This window comes from Macrobrachium nipponense, chromosome 2 (genome assembly GCF_015104395.2).
Source record: "Macrobrachium nipponense isolate FS-2020 chromosome 2, ASM1510439v2, whole genome shotgun sequence".
Lineage (NCBI taxonomy): Eukaryota > Metazoa > Arthropoda > Malacostraca > Decapoda > Palaemonidae > Macrobrachium > Macrobrachium nipponense.
Genome location: NC_087201.1, coordinates 120,240,612 through 120,257,925, shown reverse-complemented (window position 1 = coordinate 120,257,925; position 17,314 = coordinate 120,240,612). Strand labels below are relative to the sequence as shown.

Here is a 17,314-nt window from a genome sequence, read left to right as displayed (position 1 = left end):
AGCCGAACCATTTCATAGCCCGCGGCAAGCAGTTCAAAAGTAGCCCATTGGTCGGTCAAATGTGTGTTTGGCAACACTGCCTTGGTGCTTAAGAGTCCTTGCTTTCAGCAGAGGAGAGTTATTCCTTTGACGTCATTAGTGCTATGAAGAAGAAAAGATCCGTTTAAGCTGTTGGAAATGACAAATAAAATTAAAGCGACTTTATATATATATATATATATATATATATATATATATATATATATATATATATATATATATATAGTATAACCAAACTATAAAAATTCTCACAGTTTTAAGTTCTGCAAGCACCTGTAAAAGAAGACTCTGGCAAAGCTGTTCCTATTCCTGATAATATGCACGAAAAATAAATAGAAAATTTACAGGTGGAGCAGATCTCAAGATAGTATAAGCCGGGCAGTATTTGAAGGGGAGTGCAGAACTACTAGACTTCTCTGTTTTTACTGATGAAGCAACAGCCTTGGAACTAGTGGCTAAGAAAATTTGAAATCCTCTGTTGTTTACGGTGATTCGAGGAGAATCTTGAATGAAGGCTTATTAAATTCTCAGGCCTTCTCACCCGTTAATCCAAATGGCTCAGGAGACTCCTTAATTCCCTCATCACTTAGGCACAAATCGATTTAGTTTTGTTGGATTCTCTCTCTTACGGGAATACAAGGAAAATAATTGGCTGACAAGGAGGCTAAAGATGCAAATTTGAATAAAGGCTCCACACTGTGATGTGTGAAGGAGAAGACGTTTAACACACACACACACACACACACACACACACACATATATATATATATATATATATATATATATATATATATATATATATATACGTATATATATTTCTTTATATATATATACGATTCTGCTTTGGGATAATCCTAATTTCTGGGGTTAGACAACACAATTACTTACTTACCATATGAAATTCTGGGATCTGACTGCTATAAGAGCAAGAAATCGTAAAAGAAGAAGAAAGGGGGATTTGTTACGTGTGCTGAAGGCTGTTTACTTTAAGGAATTGTAGATAAACAAGTTAGGATAACTTAAAAATTAAATTTATTTATCATTAACACGATCAGAAGATAAAACTGAATACTAAGATGTAGCAGATCCTGGGTAATAATCAGGTACCGGGACATGGGGAAGGCAGCTGCAATCAAGGTGAGGCCGCGAGAGAATTCCACAGCTAAAGGTCTCCACAGCTAAAGGTCTCTGTAACTGAGACGAGTACGAATTAAGGCCAGACAAGGCACAGACATATCAAGCAAGGTCAAGGAAGTGCACAAAAGGTGCCAAGTATTGCCTTAATATACGTCTTCCACACAATAAAAAACACTTATTAACTGTTTACACTGGACCTGGTAAAGGTGAGAATGATATGAACAATGGCTCTTTGAAACAGAGTTGAAGGTTTATCAAAATAATTACGAAATTCACGTGACTGATTAAGAACATATATACAGAAGACATTACCTGGTCGTTGGGATGGCTTGGCGTCGGAAGTAGGTTTGGATGGAGGCCTAGATGAGGTAGGGAACACTGTAAAGTATACTTGGATTCGACCATGGGGTACGCAGCAATGGCTCCTGGATGGAGGCAGGCGGAAAGGGTTGGGGGAAAGGAGCTGTTGGAGAGATGTTTCTCCTTTAGTCCCAAAAGCGTCCTCTCTTGCTTGTTCCAGAGGTCTGCCTCATCTCTCACTCCTAATTTCATCCCATTTTCTATGTCATGTGCACGCGCACACGTGCGATCTTGTAGGCCTCATGGTCAGGTCAAGGCCAACCTGGTCAAGCTATCTGGGGGCCGGACCTTCTTGGCTAATCCTTGGCTTCCAGCTGTTTTCCCACGGCCCAGGGTGTGTTCTTGAAGAGAAATTCCCAAAATTCATATATTCGAACAAAGAGAGGGAGAGAGAGAGCAATTAAAGAATTTAGGAAGGGGCCAAGGTTCAAGGCCACCTTTTGTCAGTCAGCAATAAATGAAAACGTCACGTTATTTAATTTAATTAAGCTTTGGGCGGAGGATTGCTTGGAAAGTATTCAGCAATATATATAATATATATATATATATATGGGGACCACATAAGACAATAGTGTTTTAAGAAAATTATAAATTCAAAGACCACCGAAATACTCCTACAGGTTCCAGTACCTTAGCCTTGAGGTCTAAATCTCATAAGCAAAGATCAAATTGGGTTTGGGTTATGGGGAAAGGCCATCCGGATAGTGCAGTAATAAAGAGAGAGAGAGAGAGAGAGAGAGAGAGAATGCTTTCCTCTACAGATCAATTTGAAGATAGGGCGATATATTTCCATAAAAATGTTGAATTTGCATCAAGTTCTTACAAGCACTGCAGTTGAATGTCATTCTTATCATCAGGCAACTCTAGTGGTGACAGTGCACAACTGCCCTTGTCTAAATTCCATAACAAGGAGAAAAATCTAGAGCTAGCGAACTGCTTTGTGTATTCGTTTCTTAAATCTATTGACCTATAGTTATTGATTTTTATACCACCATGTTGTGTGAATCTGCTTTTGTATTTAACATCGTGCATCTGCTCTTTGTCGGCTTTTCTGTGTCTTTAGAAAAAACAATTCATAAAAAATTACTCATATAAGCTCCGTCCACAAGAATGATGTGCGAGAATGACGGATTTTAAGATATTTTGAAATCCATCAGTCAAGGTTTTCGTAACTAACTGACATTCCAGCATTCCGTAGTTCACACGGTCAGTCGGAATGGAATGACATTCGCCCAAATACTGACATTCCGGAAGATTGTGTGAACTCGGCTTTCCAATGTAGCTGAAATATTAGGATTCAAGAAAGAAAAAGTTCTACCTGATGTAACCAGTGACCACAAGAACCTGGCTGATAACTTTGTGAACCACTTTGAAGAAAAAATTGAAAGAATCTGTCATAGTTTAGAAAAGGAGGTCCATTCTGATCTCCCAGTGATCATAATGAGTCATAGCAAATTCAGTAAGTGTGAAGAACTGAACTGAATGTCTTCGAAAAAAAAAACGACGAGAAAAGTAAAAAAAAAAAAAAAAATACTTTGAAAATGACCCGTTTCCCATAAGCGATTTAAAAGAGGCAAAAAAACTTTAATCAGTTTGCGGGAGCTATTATTTTATATATCCAAATGAATTTAGCACAGGCGGCCTCCTTCCCAAATAGTGGAAAAGCTTGCTTGTATAAGCTGGTTACAAAGGAAATGGTGAGAAAACTTTTTAAAGAAAATTTTAGCCTATAGGCCAATATCGAACCTATCGTACTTATCAAAACTATGGAACCGGTAGTCATGAACAAACGTAGAAACTTACTTTGCTTTGTTTGGTTTTTATGTACTACAGCCTCCACAGGGATGGTTCCCTCTCTGGCCGGCCCTTGTACGTTTTTCTAAATAAATTGCTTCTTATATCGTAGCTTCTGCAGAATAGGAGAGGCTTTAGTTCTTTTTTGAATTTGCTATCTTATTAGTCAAATCCATGATCCGTATTATTTTTTTACCCTTGAGCTTGTTCTTTATATACTATGCACTTATTTCCATCATATGTCTTTATTGTTTCAGTCTCATTATTGCCTTTTTTTCAAAATTTTTACATTCTGCAATTTGTTGCACTATGACCAAATTCCTGACATTTATAGCTTCGCACACATTCCAACGACTATACAGCCTATACAACTTACCACCTCTTTCATAGATAGCTTTTCGTATTTGTGGTGTTCATTTGATGATATAGTGCTTGTATTTGTCATCTTTGGCTTTCAATTGCTTTACAATTTTCAGGTCGTCGTCTTCAGAAGGGAGAGTACTTATCCATGGATTTTTCTTTATAATGTTATTGACAATGTGATCTTCGTTCTTCGGGGCATATACTATTTTTATTTTGGGTTTAAGCTTACCCTACTCACTTAGGTACTGATGTATTACTGATTCCCCGAATTTCTGTTTTTGCTTTTTCTAAATTTTTCATAGTATGAAATCTTGTTGTTTCAACCTGTTCAACTGGCGACGTTATTTCATTTACTCATAATTTGCTTCTCTTCATTTGCTGCTGTGCTCTTAACGTCAGTAAATTTGACCAAAAGCATTTTGTGCGTGCTCATATTTGTCATAATCTTTACACCTTTATCAACATTGTCAATTTGCACTGAATTTCATCCATGTTGGTCATGACGTCACACGTTCTTCGTGCCGAATCCTGAATCTGCTCCGTGAATACCAATTATGAAATATAAGAAGTAATTTATTTAGAAAACGTACAAGGGCCCGCCAGAGAGGGAACCATCCCTGTGGAGGGCTGTAAATACGTAGAACCAAACAAATGAAAGAACGCGTGCTTAAAGAATAACACAAAATCCACGTAAGAAGGTGAGTGAAAACTGGGACTATAAAATGTGATGCTGAAATTCATGGAGTTACAGGCCCGTACCCAGATTTTTTTTCTATGGGGGATGGGGTCGTTTTTCCCAAAACTGGACATTTTCTATAAATGTCATTACATATATAGGTATATACAAGATGAAATACTTGAAAATGTTATTTTAGTTATATTAGGAAGAAAAATTGGGTATGTGGTCTATGCCCCTCTACCCGAAAGTTTGTACTGAAATTCAAGAATATTTCTTCAGTTTTATTGATTGATTCATTTATTATGCTAACCAACATACATATTATTTTCTTTGTTAAGTTATTATTTATTACTTTGTAAGAAAAGGATCGTATTATGGAGCTATGCATCATGACAGCTGTCATGTGGTCGGTCATGCGGTGGCATGAGGGGTCTCACTATTTATCAAAACGACCGGAAAGACAGGAACGGCCCACGAAGCAACCGAAACGACCCAAGCTATATTTGTTTTATAATTGTAAACTTGTTTAAACAGTAATTAAACATGACATCGGCTGACATTTGTTCTGTATCGTGTGTATGGTGGCCGCTAGTCTTAGCAACTATACTCGTTTTTTTTCCATCTGTCCATCCGCCTGTGGTGTTTTTGCATGGTAACACTGCGTCCCGGGCTTTAAATAGCTACGCTATGTGTAAGTTTTAGGTAAATAAAAGGATATCTGGGTGTACGTTTGCTACTGAAAAGTGTTTAAATAATTTACTGTATGCGAATTACACCGTTAATATTCGAAATAAGATATTATTTAAAGGCCGAGATGCAGTGTTAACATGCGCAAACACCACAGCCGGATGGACAGATGGAAAAAAAACAGAGTATAGCTACGTAGGCTACCATGAATGCCATTGTACTAATATAGTGTTATACTCCATTGTGATCATGTGTCAATAGGATGGTTAAATACTTAACTGATTATTTATTGAATAAAGATCCACACATGTGGACAAAGTATTCATGTAAAACATGACATTATTATTATTTTTAACAGATAAAACAATTTTTGTCAGTCGCAAATCTTTAGTTCATTTTAGGCCACCTAATTATTAGCTGTTTTGGTAAATAAGTAAATGAATAAATAAAGAAGAATGAATAAATAAGTAAATAGACAAATAGATAAACAAATACACAAATAAACAAATAAATAACTAAACCAGTAAATAAATAAATAAGCAAATAAATATATAAGTAATAAATAAATAACTAAATAACTAAACAAATAAATAACAATTTGAACATAAAATAAATGCACGTGTTTTTCTTGAGTAATAATATAAAATAATAATAATAATATACACAATACTTATACACAATGAAAAATGAATACATAATGCGTATTTTATCTCTATTTCTCTCTCTCTCTCTCTCTCTCTCTCTCTCTCTCACACACACACACACACACACACACACACACACACACACACACACACATATATATATATATATATATATATATATATATATATATATATATAATATATATATATATATATATATATGAGAAATATAGATAAAATATGCATTATGTATTCAATTTTCATTGTGTAAAATTATTGTGTATATTATTATTTTATCTCATTACCCAAGAAAAACACGTGCACTTTCTTATTTATTTGTTGTGGAAAATAAAGTTAGTCTCTCCCGTGTTTCATAATGTTGAAAAACAAGCTTCTTTTTATGTTCAAATTTTTATTTATTTGTTTAGTTATTATTTATTATTACTTATTTATTTATTTTACTTGTTTATTTATTTATTGTTTCTATTTGTCTATTTACTTATTATTCAACAAAACACCCGATATATATATATATATATATATATATATATATATATATATATATATATATATATATATATATATATATATATATATATATATCTGGGTGTTTCGTTGGCCGCTTCGGTCTTTTTGGTCGTTTCGTAAAAATAGTGATACCGGGCATGCGTTATGCAAAGATGTTTTTAAGAATGAATGTAAATTCAACGGTATTGATAGTATATATTTGCTGCAGCTATGCTTCTAACCAAGTAAGGATAGAATGCATTTCGGATCAGGTCAAATATATCACTTGCCCGGCGATCAGGTCAAATGTATCACTTACACCAGGCAAAGACATGGTACTTAATAACATAATGTGAATTCGAGAAGGTACAGTTTAATTGTGGAAAGAGAGTATCCACAAATAATCATGGATAAAGCGTTAATGTTTTGCACTATATCAGTCAAACGTAGAACACTGCAGCCTGGAATTCATACATGATATTTTATATTAGAACTCTGTGTAATAACGGTAACTTGGAATAAATGCATTGATTCTAAGGAAACGGTGGTCAACTGTCTAGCGTTGTACCTAAAATAGAGGATTTGACATTTACCATCGGAACCCCTATAAAACTATCCTATTTTCGAAATAAAATCCGCTTACTTAATTCATTTGACCTCTTGATTTCGAGGTTAAAGAAAACGGATTTTGTCCCCTATGTGACCTTCAGGAATCAGGAGTAGGATGACGAAGTCCTCCTCATAAGCCTGTATGCTGGATCTTCTTTTAAGTCTAAATACTAACTATAAGATAAAAAATATATATATTGTACAAATCACACTGAGAACACGTGTAAAAACAGTAAAGTAACCAGTCAACCTTATAAAATTGGTCTTCCGTATAGACTGACGTCTTCGAAGGGTTGGTGAAACAGAAATGACAGGCCTCGTTCAGTAGCCGTAATTCGCTCGGAAACCCGTCTTGGCGGAATTATTTCTGTGTTAATGCATTTCTTTAACAATGTTTTATGCTATTGTCAAATAAATGTCATAATATCTACCTAATATTTAAGATTTCGGCACGAAAAATTGCTTTACTGAGGTTAATGGATTTAATTTTTGTTGCTACATCGATTAGCCTTAAGGTGTTCTGCACAGGAAAGGGAAAGAAGCTGAACGCAAACCAGCTGATCGTAGTGTACAATTTCAAAGTGGCCGAAAGAGTGTTGTGTTTTGAGTGATATATACACAGGTTAATTACGTTGACAATTATCCTGGTGAGTATGATTTTATTGACATATTTTTGCAGAAGAGGTATTATTTCTACTCATAATTTAAATATGTTTTGTTGGTTGCATGTAAGCAATCGCAGTGGCACGGTGATTGGGTTTAGCTTAGCCCCAGACTAAACTTAGGCTTCCGGTAATGTCGATAAGAGCTGTAGTATTCTTAGTCTATTGACCTTAGGCAACCCAGTAGGTATGTTGTATTTTTAATTTTAAATAGCCTCTCCGTGATAAAGAATATCATAGCCTAGCTATAGGCTTAGGTAGGCTAGTTAATCTGTGTTGTGATTACGTCTCTTTAACAGCCTACCTACCTAGGTAATATCTCATTTATGGTTCCATGAATAGGCGAGGGTAAATTTTTAGTTTCAGCCAAATTTGGAAAAATGCAATAAAAATATATTTGTTGCATCAGAAATAGTGTGGTTTCAATGAATTTAACGTTTATTTTGACTGCAAACCAACCGATTTAGAGATTTACTATGTATACCCTAGTTCATCCCCCCATTATGGGGACAACACCCTTTGGGAACCGGGGTTTTGGGTGGGGGGAGGGGGGGGAGGGTGTTGGGGCATTGAATGATATTTGCAATAAATGAATAATTAATGTTCCAGCTCCCCTCCCCCATACCCCTAACTAGGCCTACCGGGGGGAGGGGGGTAGGGCCCCCCAGCGACCCCCCCTTAAGCCACAGTAATTTTCAGGGCACCACAGAACCTAACAAACCCACCTAACCTAACCTAGAGGCCCTGTACCCCTACCTAGGCCTAGCGGGGGGGCTCCGCCCCCCTGCGACCCCCCCTTAACGGCCACAGTGATTTTCGGGGCACTACCGAACCTAATACCAACCACCTAACCTTACCTAGGGCCCTGTACCCCTACCTAGGCCTAGCGGGGGGGCTCCGCCCCCCTGCGACCCCCCCTTAAGGCCACTACCTAACATCCATCAACCAAATCCAAAGTGATGGTACTGCTGTATACATCGTTATACTACCACCATTATAATATCTCTATAAATTAATGAAGCTTACCTTAAACTGTTGGTTGATAAAAATGTGCTGGTGCTTTGAGGGAAAACGTGAAGCCGTTGCAAGGTTCCCTGACATGCAACTTAAAGTAGGAAGTGGCCAGGTACCCGACGACCACATTGCACTGCAAACAATCGGTAGGAAATCGAAGGTCTGTCAAAATTAATGCCAGAAGGGGCCAGCCACTACCTCTGCCATAGGTACAGGAAGACAAAATGCCGTTTTTTGCTTCATTATTCGAGTATTCAGTCAAACAAGGATACCAGTTGACACTAGACAGGTAACTGTATTACTCCGCTGAAATGCTAGTGAAACTTAGTTTCGACTCAAGTCATTCGTAATTGGTTTATGAAACCCATGACGTCATAACGATGTCACACCTCTCAGCCAATAATGAGTAACTGGAACTGCTTTTGTTTGCGTAAGAAAGTAAGTTAGAGGGCTCATTAAAAGTAAACATTACCGTAGACACCTCTCCCGACTTAGGAAAAATTCGAGGTAAAAACTTTATCTTTTTTTTCTCTGTAAGTATGCATTAGCGACAATAATGTATTGAAAGAAGTGTTTTGTTATCACGTGCTTTACTCGGGAAAAATATCAATATAATAGATTTCCCATAATGGTTGAAACTGAAATAATACCTAGGCGAGCTCATTCAGCCTAGGCCTATGTTAAGACACATTGTTACCCATGTCTGGTTATCCTGTACCTATTAGCGCAGCACGCCTTTAATCAATTAGCTCTGTGTGCACGTACCTAATTGTTCTTAGATAGGCCTTAGGGGGAATTATTTCTTGTGCGGCACATCTAGTATTATTTGTGGGCAGATGGAAGTAGTTAATTAGGTAGTCTTAAGGGCCCCATACACTGAACGATTGTTTGAATGACTGTCTGTATCGTTCACAAAAACATTATGTATGGGCTTGTCTGAATGCAAAAGTGGGCGAGTTTCGTGCTGAACATCTCAGCAGGAATCTGTCGTGACCAGGTTGCTGGCTTGCGACTTATGTCTGTTATATACACTGGTCGTTCAGTGTATGTGTTTGTCTGCCGATATAACGCTATCGCGTACGTCTCTAGTTCTAGAGATGATGCCATGTCTTCCCGAGACAAAATCTTTGCCTAGACTGAAATCGGTGCGGAGATCATTCGTACTTCTGAATAGTGTGTGTGTTTGTCGATAACAATAATTTTTCAGACATTCGTTAATACAATCGTTCAATGTATAGGGCCCTTTAGAATTTTGGCTAAGATGCTACTCTCTCTGCTTGCCTTTATTTTTTCTTATAAAAGAGGTTGTTGGGTTAAAGCTATAATGTGAACTTATCATTCTTACTAGCCAGATTTAGGTGTCTTCTTACTTGTGTCACTTTGCAGCAGGTCACACTTCATTCTCTGAGGCTTTCCTTTTCAAACGACATCTCAGACACACTTCCCTTGGCCTAGGACCCTTTCAAACTGTCATCCCTGTGCCAGACTGAATAGGAGATTATAGGAGTCATCACTCCCTCATTAGCTATATAAGATTTCTGGGTGGAGATTCAACTTCCAGTTTGTTTAGAGGCAGTTCTCCATAAAGGCCCTGTAGGGGGTAGTGCCATCAGTACACCTCACGCAGTCACTATAAGCATTACTTAAGGTTTTTTGCAGTGTCCTATTAGTTCCTAGCTGCAGCCTGTTTCATTTCTTTTACCATACTTCATTCATATTCTCTTTCTTCCAACCTCTCTTAATAATTGTTTCAAGAATATTTTCAGCACAGAATGACCTCATAGGTCCCAGCACTTGGCTTATTGGTCAAATTGTACATTTCAATTCCTATTCTTACGTGAACTGTGAAAGTTTGTTTCCATGGGAACAAATGGTACATTTTTAAAGCAATGTATATTTTTCATAGGTACAGTATGTAAACCCGAGTCTTGTATTAGGTATGATCTCTCCTCAGCCACTCCACTTGTTCCTGATATTGAAGGAAAAAGTGCTTGGGGACAGCGAGTGAGGGATTCTTTAGTTTACTACCCATACCACACATTAATTACTTTGTTCCCAGTTTCAGCAATCTTTTCCAGCTGCGCTGAGTAATACTCTGACACAGAAGGTTCTGGTTTGTATATCTATGAAAAATACAATTTTATACATTCAACTTCCCTGCCAGATATATACTTAGCTATAGACTCCGTCGTCTCCGACAGAATTTCAAATTTCGCGGCACACGCTACCGGTAGGTCAGGTGATCTACCGCCCTGCCCTGGGTGGCAGGACTAGAACCATTCCCGTTTTCTAATCAGAATTCTTGTCGTCGCCCGGGCCATCACATTGTTGTTGTTTCCTCTCGATTGGTTTTTCTTTTTTCACCGGCAATTGATCCTTCTTGACCGACTTTTGGTGACGTATCTGGATTGTTGGATTGGCATACGCTTTTGTGGACTGTTTTTGTGGACTTGATTTGGATTTTCTTTAAAAATGTCTGACTCTGGAATGGTTGTGAGACGTTGTGTGAATGTAGGCTGTAAGGTGAGGTTGCCGAAAGCTTCGGTAGACCCTCACACTGTATGCAAGGGTTGCAGGGAGTATGAATGTTCTTTTACTAATACTTGCAAGGAATGTGAGAATTTGAGTGAGACGAATGGAAGATCTAACTAATTATTTGAAAAAGTTAGAGAGAGAAAGAGTGAGGAAGGCTTCTTATAGAAGTTTAAGTAGTTCGAGATCTGAACTAATTCCTAGCTTGGGATCTTCCCCAAGGGTAACAGTATTGCTACTTCTCCTTCCATTGCAAGCCCCTTCTCCTATTGCAGAACCTGTAGATTCAGCTAAAGAACTTGCGGATCTAAAAGCAGCCTTCAAGTTGATGGAAAACAAAATGGCTGCCCTAGAAGGTAAGGCTAGTGATTTTTCAGTGGACAGTGATATGAGTGTCCCCCATGTAGTGGAGGGGGCATCTGGTCGGCTCAGCAACGCTCCTAGGTCTAGACCTCTTCCAAGCTCACCATGCCCAGAGGAGAAGGAATGTCGAAAACCGAAAGGAGGTTGTGGAGAATCCCCACCGATCAGGTGTCCTTCGGCGGTTTCTGTGACACCCCAGACTGCCAAGGATCGCTATTGTAAAAGCGTCCTGCGTGAGTGTTTTTCGTCGTCGGGATCTTCATCTCCGAGACGTGATTGGAGGGATTCAGATCGATCTCGACCACTCAGGAGGGTTGGAAGGCTCCGACGATTGATTCGAGCCAGAAAACTTCCCTGAGGAGTCTCCTTCGGGAGTGAAGAAGGCAAGAAGAGCCATTCTTTCAACCGAGTGAGAAGGAGGCAGGAGGTGGAGGCTATGGACTCCTCCCTCCTCCTTCCCCTCCTCCCGAAGAGGATAAAGAGGAGGTTACGAAGAGGTTCATGATGGCTATGCAAGAGCAGATTTCGTCTTTTGTAGGAGTTCTGTCAAAGGAGCCTCCTAGAAGGAAAGACTCTTCCCTTCCGATCAAAGATCCTCCAGACGTATGGAGGTATCTGCCGCCAGGATCAATCCTCCTACTCGAGGTGAGGTTTCCTGTACGAACCTGGATGAAACCTATCAGATGTCTGGCATCGGCCAGGAGTGAGGAGTCACCCAGGAGGCAGAGCCAAGAGCCAGAGTGAGAGTCAACCAGGAGGCAGGAGGCAAGAGCCAGGAGTGTGGAGTCATCCAGGCATGCAGGGGAGCCAGGAGGCAAGAGGCAGGAGAAGAGGGCATGAGGTAGGAGTGGGCAAGGCAGAGTCAGGAGCCAAGAGCAGGAGCAGGAGGCGGATCCGGAGTCAGGAGGCAGGAGTCCGGAGTCAGAGGCAGGAGTCAGGAGCAGAGAGGCAAGAGCCAAGGACCAGGAGGCAGGAGTCGGAGACTCGTTCCTGGAATTTATGACTCTTCTCCAAGTAGGAGCTCCTCTCCTTCAGATCGTAGGAGGTCTTGGAAGGACTCTCCCTCCAAACGTGAGCTTTCTCCTTCGTCCTGATCGAGGTTTAGACGATTTGTCTGATGATGAACCTCCTGCAAATGAGGACTCTCGAGTTATAAGGTCTTAGCCTCATTACTGCTACAAGAGTTTGGAGACTCTCTTAGTCCGGCGGCTCCTCCTTCTCCTCGTTCTCTCTTTTCGAGCTCGGCTACGGCAAAATCTTCGGCCTTTCTGAAAATGAAGCCTGCATATCTATGAAGAAGGCACTCCATTCTTTAGATTCTTGGATGGACAAGAAGAAAGAGTTGGGAAAGACGGTATTCTGCATGCCTCCTTCCAAAACTACATGGAAAGAGAGGTATTTGGTATGACAGGAGAGACTATGGGTCTTTCTCTGCCTGCCTCGGCAGATGCAGACTTTTCCAATTTGTAGGTGGAGGCCTCTAGACGTCACTCCTTAGGATCGGTCAGATCGACGTGGAGCACTTCGGAGTTGAACCACTTTCTAAAGGGACTTTTTGTCACTTTAGAGGTGTTCAACTTTCTGGATTGGTCCTCGGAGTTCTGGCCAACAAATCTAAAGATCCGGAGTTCCTTAAAAACCCAGAGATTCCTCCATAGCGTCCTGTCTTGCATGGACAAGGCAGTACAGGACGGTTCGGGAGAAGTGGCTTCCCTTTTTGGTGCTGGTCTCCTGAAGAAGAGATCAGTATATGGATCCCTATTATCAAAAGGGTTTCTCCGAGCCAGAGGACTGCTTTATTGTTCGCCCCTCTGTCGGATCATCTGTTTCCTTCTCAGTTAGTGAAGGATATATCTCGCTCGCTAACTGAGAAGGCGACACGGAGGCCTACTAACACAAACGTCCAAGAAGGACGCCCTGTAGTGTCGGCGATTAAGAAGGACTCTCGTCCTCTCAGCAGCCTTTCGTGGAGGTGCAGCGGCCTCGTCCCCCTGCCAGAAAGAAAGCTCTGACAAGAGGAGGAAGGATCTTCCATTTAGGCCTTTCAAGAAAAACAAATGACTTGTTGCTCCTGCAAGCACCAGTGGGCGCCAGACTCCTGAACTTTGCAGGAGTATGGGCAAAAAAAAAGGGGAGCCGACCCTTGGTCAGTGTCGGTCCTAAAGAAAGGTATGTAATCCCCTTCGAGGACAGCCCTCCCCTAACATCTACGCCTCGGGTGAACTGTCAGCGAGTAGGTACAGAGACCTGTAATGAGAAAGACTCTCCTTCAAATGGTGGAACAATGTGGGAAAAGGAGGCCATCGAACTTGTGCAGGATCCACACTCCCCGGGATTTTACATCGCCTTTTCTAGTAACCAAAGGCATCGGGGGGTGGAGACCAAGTTCTGGACGTAAGCGCTCTGAATCGCTTTGTTCAGAAAAAGAAGTTTCGCATGGAAACGTCCGCTTCAGTAATGTCGGCTCTTCGTCCAGGAGATTGGATGGTCTCTCTGGACTTGCAAGATGCGTATTTCCACGTTCCCATTCACCATTTGTCAAAGAAATATCTTCGATTTTGTAATAGGAGACAAGATTTTTCAATTCAGGGCTCTGTGCTTCGGTCTGTCTACAGCTCCGCAAGTATTCACCAACCTGATGGCGAATGTGGCAAGATGGCTTCACCTAGAGGGAAATAAACATCTCCCTCTACTTGGACGACTGGCTGATCAGGGCCAAGTCGGAGATTCAGTGCTTGGAGATCTTATCAGTAACAAGGAACATGATAGAATCGCTGGGATTACTACGTGAACCTCGAGAAGTCGCAGCTGATCCCCAGCCAGAGCTTGGTCTATCTGGGGATTCAGATGGATTCTCGGGGTTTTCGAGTATTTCCTTCGCGAGAAAGAATCACTCGAGGTTTGTCAAAAATCTCGAGCTTCTTAGAGAGAAAGAACAGTTCAGCGAGGGATTATCTAAGCCTTTTAGGGACCCTGTCCTCACTAGAAAAGTTCTTCTCTCTGGGGAGGCTTCACCTTCGCCCTCTTCAGCTTTTTTCCTGAATGAGGGGTGTGGCGTTGGAAGACGGGACAACTCTCGGACATCTTCCCGCTTCCACAAGAGGTAAAAAGATCATTTGAAGTGGTGGATCCTTCCTCTTCAAAAGAACGAAGGCGTATCGCTTGCCCTGCAGAACCCAGACCAGTGTTATATTATTCCGACGCTTCGGAGTCGGGATGGGAGCGACGCTAGGAGCAAGGGAGGTGTCAGGCACCTGGACAAAGGAACAGGTGTCCTGGCACATCAATTGCAAGGAACTAGTGGCCATACACCTAGCCTTAAAGTTCTTCGAAGAGATAGTCAGAGCGGGGTGATACAGATAAACTCGGACAACACCACGGCTCTGGCTTACATACGCAAGCAAGGAGACACGCACTCTTTCTCCCTCTTTCAGTTAACAAGACACCTGTTAACTTGGACAGAAGAAAGAGGCATAACTCTCCTCACAAGATTTGTTCAAGGGATAAAGAATGTGAGAGCGGACAGACTGAGCAGGAGGAATCAGGTCCTTCCCACAGAATGGACTCTACACGAAGAAGTGTGTCGAAGTCTTTGGTCCCTGTGGGGGAGACCTCACATAGACCTGTTTGCGACGTTCCTCTCCAAAAGAATAGAGGTCTTTTGCTCTCTAGTGGAAGATCCGAGAGCCTTCGCAATAGACGCGTTTCTCCTGGATTGGTCGGGTGTGGACGCATACGCCTTTCCCCGTTCAAGATCTGGGGGAAGTGCTCAGGAAGTTCGTAGCGTCAAAGAACATGAAGTTGACACTAATAGCCCCCATTTTGGCCAGCCCAGGAATGGTTCACGGAGGGTACTGGAGTGGATAGTGGACTTCCCCAGATCTCTTCCAAACAGACCAGATCTACTCAGACAACCCCACTTCAAGAGGTTTCATCACAACCTCCCAGGTCTCGCTCTGACTGCCTTTCGACTATTGAAAGACTTGTCAGAGCGAGGGGCTTTTCTCGCAAGGCTGCGGGCTCTATCGCTAGAGCCCGCAGAGCTTCGACGAGAAGAGTATACCAATCGAAGTGGGAAGTCTTTAGGAGGTGGTGTAAGAGTCAGAAGCTGTCCTCCTCCAGTACCTCTATAGTGAATATTGCCGATTTCCTCCTCTTTCTGAGAGAGGAATCACACCTATCTGTCTCAACAATAAAGGGATACAGAAGCATGCTGTCTTCAGTATTTAGGAATCGAGGGCTAGATATTGCAGACAACAAAGATCTACACGATCATAATTAGATCCTTTGAAACTTCAAAAGCAGCAACTCCTAGAACAACTAGTTGTTGAATCTGGACGTGGTCCTGAAATTCCTTTCATCGGTATAAATTCGAGCCTTTACATCTGGCTTCCTTCCGCGACGTCACTAGGAAATGCTTATTCCTGTTGTCTCTCGCTACAGCCAAGAGGACGAGCGAATTGCACGCTCTAGATTCCACAGTGGGGTTCAAAAAAGGAGATGCTGCCATCTGCTCGTTCCAGACAATGTTTCTGGCGAAGAACGAAAACCCGTCAAAACTTGGCCCGCAGAAGCTTTGAAGTAAAAGGGTCTATCAAACCCTCGTAGCAAGAGAGATAGAGAGGTCTCTCTGTCCAGTGAGAGCTCTTAAATTTTATTAGAGAGGAAGAGACAGATGGGAGCTTGTCAACAAGGTCTTTGGTGTGCGTGAAGAAACCCCCAAAAGACTCATGTCCAAGAACGCCTTAGCTTTCTTGTGAGAAGCATAATTACGGACGCTCACAAGAACTGCTCGGAGGAATCCTTCGGTCTTCTAAAGGTCAAGACCCATGAGGTGAGAGCAGTAGCAAACATCCTTGGCGTTCCAAAAGAATATGTCTCTTAAAAAATATCATTGAGACTACGTATTGGAGGTGCAATTCAGTGTTTGCATCTCATTATCTGAAGGATGTGAGAGTGACTATGAGAAGTGCTTCTCTCTAGGTCCATTTGTATCAGCAGATACAGTACTGGGTCTTGGAGCAAAGACTGATCCTTAAATATTGTGTTTTTATCGTACATAAAACCCACTTGTCAGATATGTGCTTGGTTTTCTATTAGCAAGCTCACTGATGTCGCACGGGAGCATAGTGTATTGCTGGTAGGGGATCAAGGGTATGTATGGCTAGTAGGGGAGTACAAAAATTTTTTTTTGTATATTTTGTAAAAATGAAAGTGTAATTATGTTTCGAGTTTTTGGTTGTTTGTAAGGAGTTCGGGGATAACTCCTTGCAATCTTAGAACTAACATGGATGTTAGGATCAGGTGATCGGGATCGGTGTTGTGCTCCTTGAACAAGGTGTATTGTCATGTTAGTGGAATAGCACCCAATGACAAAGGCCTTTAGGCTCTGCCGAGTAAGTGGATAAGACCCCCATTGGCAGACCCACAGAACTCTTAGCCATAGATCAATATCCTCGCTGAGGCTCTTGAGGGCTAAGCAGACTCCAAGGCAGTAGCCGCGAAGTCTTCAGCCTAATAAGGTAGGAACCAAGGTTTATTAATACCTACAACATATGTTGTTTACCTGTCTATTTCAGTAGTTAGCTGTCTCTTACCCACCACCAATGGGTGCTAATCAGCTAAGTATATATCTGGCAGGGAAGTTGAATGTATAAAAATGATATTGTCATGTTACAATAAAGTTTTATACATACTTACCTGACAGATATATACGATTAATGGCCCACCCAGCCTCCCCGCAGGAGACAGGTGGAAGAGAAGAATTCTGATTAGAAAACGGGAATGGTTCCTAGTCCTGCCACCAGGTCAGGGCGGTAGATTTCACCTGACCTACCGGTAGCGTGTGCCGCGAAATTTGAAATTCTGTCGGAGACGACGGAGTCTATAGCTAAGTATATATCTGTTAGGTAAGTATGTATAAA

At 41.2% G+C, this 17,314-nt stretch overlaps 1 long non-coding RNA gene across 1 annotated transcript in view; it reads left to right on the top strand.

Moving 5' to 3' along the window:
- The first annotated feature begins 7,176 nt into the window (after positions 1 to 7,176).
- Positions 7,177 to 17,314, top strand: part of LOC135220948 (uncharacterized) — a 484,733-nt gene continuing 474,595 nt past the window's right edge. Inside the window, exon 1 of the long non-coding RNA XR_010315833.1 lies at positions 7,177 to 7,466. This is a non-coding gene — a long non-coding RNA (uncharacterized LOC135220948). The remainder of the gene's footprint in view (positions 7,467 to 17,314) is intronic.